Consider the following 5,059-nt stretch of genomic DNA (forward strand, 5'->3'; position numbering starts at 1 on the left):
CATGTTAGGACATCTCGGTAATTAATGAAAATTTAAGAACAAGTTCGTTAATTGTTAATTAATAAAAATTTATAAACATAAATAATTATATTATATTTTTAAGTCACTTAAATTATATATAAATTTTTATTTAAATAATATATTTTAAAATTCTTGAACTAAATTAAAAATAAAAAATTCCTTGTAATTTTACAATACATTTTTCCATATCGTTGTCAATCCCAACCATGAAACCAAAGGTCCCCAACAATTCTTGAATTCAAGAGATTAATGTGTCAAGATACAGCCTTAAACCTCTTACATCAAATGATACAAGATCCGGCTACTACTCTATGGAAGCACAACATGCAAACAAGGTGCATAAGCTTTGATTCCATCGGGGCATCTGTTTCCCCATAATTTACAAAAAAAACAAAAACTACAAGATTAGGGACCGAAATGACAGTTGAAAGCATCAAGAAGTCTGTCCTCGAGAAGGAACATTCAATGCCCAACTTTGCTGCTCCATTTCCCTCATTCTTTCCTTTTCCTTCAGCTCGTATGATCAGAAACCAAGAAAATACAGGTCTCAAGTTAAGATGTTACATTGTACATTGAAAAATTGATGGAAGGACAGCACCTTCTCTCCCTCTCTTGAAAATTGTAGCAGATACCATCGTGGAAGTTCTGAGAAAGGATTCAGCCCATGGTACAACAGTATTAAGTGCCAACTTCATTAGGTGCTATTATGTTCCATTGGTGCGGCACAGGGAGCTAGAGTTTTTGCAGGTAGATGAATCCCACCCCCTCTGACAGACACAGAAGGCCATTTGATTGTGCTTGCTCTGCTCAAAAGATTTGCGTCAAGAAATACAACTGCTACTGTGATGTCATCATGGAAATGCCGACGGACGGGACGGACACCACGGTCAATTTTCTTCAGGTCTGAGTATCTCATTTCTCTTTTCTTAGCAGCTTCTTGCAATGCAGCTTTTATAAGCCTTCGGGCAATTCCCTGCATGAGAAGCAGGCTACCATTGGGTTACAATTTTTGCCTTCAAAATTTCTTATGTGGCACTTAAAGACACTACTGTTGTCACTATTCAGAAATCATTCAGTTCACAACAAAGGATTATTCACTCCTCAAGTTGTATTTCAATTCCAAAATTCTACAATACATGCAGTGCACAATAGCAAGCTCATGCATAAACTGTGCCAAAATTCCTATAAATTTAAGTGCATCAATCTAGCCAAGAATAATGGGGTCATCAAATAATCAAATACAACTTCTATAAATCAAAATACCATAAAAAAAATAGAGAGAAGTAATCAAGTAATTGGAAAGACAACAGAATATAGCATAACAGTATACAAACCATATAAAATTAATGGCCAGAATTATAGATTACTATCTAACAGACAATTTAAAAATGCTCTTGCATAAATTTTATTCGACAAACTCTAGTAATTAAAAAAGACCAATGCAATTAGCATGAAATTAAATTCAACCAAGAAGTGTGTGTATTGGATCACATGGAAAAGCAGTAGCCACATAAAACAAAATAAGTTCCATAAAATCATTTTTTGGCAGAAAAGGGAAGGAAAATTCATTGCTAGTCAAAATGAGCTTTTTTTAATCTCCAGTTTATTTGACGAAACCTTATATCTAATTTAACTAAATAAAAGCTTCCATGGTGCTTGAACAGATTTCTTACACTGTGGGGATGATTTTGAACTATATCAACAGCTTCTTGATTGCTAAGGTGCTCCCACAGCCCATCAGAAGCAAATAATGAGAAATTGATCATGAGGTCGGAGTCTATGCACAGAAATTGAAGGGTCAGAGCTTAAAATTGGCCTCTTAAAAGGTTCGTGAAGGCGGAACTTAGCATACAACGGCTCTCTGTTGAATTCAGCCTTCTTTAGATACACATCACCAATAGATCTAGAAATCTGCAATATAATAAGTCACAATATAATACCATGTCAAGATCCACATTATAGACTGAATTATAGTATTTCATCACCATAGTGAAAATGCAAAACAAACCATTATTTAAGTGAGAGCAATCCAACAATGATGACACCAAAAGTTCTTATTTTCAGTATGATCTACACGGTATATATTATATTTTACTTTATTAAAAGTCAGGTCCAGCATTCATGAAACCCTAAAAACTTACTTGGAAATCAATGTCTCAATATAAAAACTACTTCAATGTCATTGTGTTTTCTGCAGTACCATCACTCAATCTGCTTTGTTCTTAAACCAGGCATCAAGGCACTAACATGTCTGAAAGCTCTGCACCTGCTCAGAACCTAAAATCAAAAGCACGTAATTTTTTTCCTTTCCATCATGCGGATACAATGATAAACATAGAACTCCATCCCACCCAAAACCTCCATTATTTTACAGCTATGCTAGCCTGGCTATGATCTAACAAATGTTAAGCTTGCAATTTGCCATGGAAGGGCAAGAACGTAATCAATCAACTGCAAAAACCAAAAACTATATCTCCCCAAGATTTTTGTGCAAAGCATGAACCTCCTTCAGAGTCATCAGCTTGTCAGATAATTATGTCATCAAAACTTAACATGCTCCAAATGCTGGCAAATGTTCCATCCATTTATCCCAAATATGATCGGGCATCGTGAATTCTAAATAAGAGAACATTAACTCCACAATCCTGTAAGCCTTCTGAGAATACAAAAGACTAAAACAGGCATTTGATGCTTCGCAACCACATTTAAAAAGGGCAGCTGAAACACATTCCAGTCTATTCTAATGCTTCATAGCATTCATGTAATCAAGTCTTGCTTCAAATTTAAAACACGAAACAGCAAGGAAAATGAAATTATAAAGACTATCTATTCAAAACATTTACCAGAATACCTAGGCAAGGAATTTACCTGTATCAGACCTTGCACGCGCCATACACCACAATTTGCAAGTCATCAGGATGCAAAGAATGCATCTCCTGTCTGACAGACTCTATTGCTACATTATGCTCTGATGACAGCTGGATGGAAATAACCTCACCAGTTGCCTTGACATGCCTCCCAAGGACAGCTCGGGAATCACCAAGGCTGGCAATGAAGAGGATACCACCACAGATCACGCCCACCAGGCAGCAAGATCCAACAGCCGCAATTTGAGGCTTCATAGGCCACTGCTTGGCAACAAGAGAAAAAAATCCCTCTTCAGTTGCTTGATATGCTTTCCGAATCACATCAACAGACATGGATTGTTGCTCAGAGGTTAATCCTTCAAGATTAAGCCCATCATAAGAAAGAAGATAAGACTCCCAATCTCAGCTAACACAATTAAAACATGAATACTAACAGCTACTGATTAATAAAGGCTTATATTTACCTTTAAGACATCAATTGAAATTCCAAAATAACATAACCAAACGTTAATCCAGTTTATATACTCAAGAGAATTTCCATGCCAAAAGATCACAGGGGTTAGGTTTTCTTACTCTTTAGATGCTGGAAGAGATAATCATTGATATAACGTGATGTCTCCGGCCCACCATGACCATCATATATTCCCACAAACGTGCCATAAGGACCAGACTCAAGAGAGCTCAATGGACCTGACTCAATCTGACTTTGATCCTCAAGTAAATTATTGGCCTGCACAACTGCCATAGAGAATTCACCATTCATATGCTGCCCTTTGTCTTTGTACCAAAGCAGCCCATCTTGCCGGCCTGCTGCTTCCAAACCAGTGTGGATGCAAGGGTCCCAGGACGACAGCCAGCAGGCCCTCAAAAAGTTTATCAGCCTTGATAACATCCCTCATCTCACCAGGGCCAGCCTCCAATTCCTCCACATCCAAATTGGATGCAATAACACTCCTTCCAATAAATCTCACCAGTCTCCAACCTGCACACCGAACAATTCATGCAGCAAACCATAACAAGACCAAAAATTAGAAGTAAAAACATATGCAGAACTAATACTGAAAATAAATCCTATCAAAACACGGATCAAAAGAATTCAACTTCCATCCTAAATTTCAAAATCAAGGTTTAGAATTAAAAACCTTCGTTCAGCTGTTCTTAAACAGCAAAAATACCTTGACCCTTATTCTAATAAGGGCCCAAAAAACCATATAACAACAGAAACAACATGAAGTTCAACCATGAAATGAAAAGGGTCAAATCTAATTCTACATTCCACACATTATAGTTAAACCTTTTCACAGATTTAGCTACATAGACAAACAAAATTATGCAACTTTCAAGAACCCAACAAAGTAAAAGAATTAAGAAAAAAAAAGGTAATCAGTAACATGAACTACAAAGCAAACATAAAATAAGTGCCAAAACAACAACAATAACAGCAAAGTCACAGTAAAAATTAGCTCTCTCTATACAGTATCTGGTCAGCTACTGAATTGAACAAGATGAAAAGGATGGAGATCTAAAGTAAACAAAAAAAATACATGTGGGTTAGATCTATAGATCCATCAAAACTACAAAGATAAACAAGAGGGGTCGCTCGTTTTTTCTACTGAAAACACTAAAGTTTCGATCTTCTTGAGTTCTTTTGTGAGAGAATTGAAAGTATCAGTAACAGAAAGGTGGGTTTCTTTTTTTCTTTTCCTCTTTCAATTTCAGTGACGGAAGATTGGATTTGAAAGAAGTGAAAAAACCTTCACTTTGTTTTGTCTTTTCTGAATAGGCAAAAGCTCTCTGTAAAAGTAAGAGAAAACCGAACAGAACAAATTGATGGCTGTAAAAGCCATCAACGCATATGGGCAATTAGTCGGTTTGAACCATAAAAATCAACCGATCCAAATAATTTATATTTTTAAAAATTTAAACTGAACTTAATTCCAATTCAAACCAAGCTGGTTCATTTCGATTGAATCCAGTTTTGTAGCTAAAAACCCAGAAAACCTAATCATTAAATTAATAGGTTTTTTGATTTTTTTAATGGGTTTAGATTAAATTGGATTGTTAAATTTTCTTGTTGGGCTAAGTTTAGAGGCTTTTTAATTAGAACTCTTTAAAATGTTCTAATTTGATTAATTTTGTTATAAACTTTTTAATGAAATTAAAATATTGAA

At 35.6% G+C, this 5,059-nt stretch overlaps 1 pseudogene; it reads right to left on the reverse strand.

Annotated features, from left to right (window-relative positions):
• Positions 1-240: 240 nt before the first annotated feature.
• On the reverse strand, positions 241-4,835 carry LOC133673289 (probable protein phosphatase 2C 60; annotated as a pseudogene).
• Between the last annotated feature and the right edge of the window lie 224 nt (positions 4,836-5,059).

Source organism: Populus nigra, chromosome 14, assembly GCF_951802175.1.
Source record: "Populus nigra chromosome 14, ddPopNigr1.1, whole genome shotgun sequence".
Lineage (NCBI taxonomy): Eukaryota > Viridiplantae > Streptophyta > Magnoliopsida > Malpighiales > Salicaceae > Populus > Populus nigra.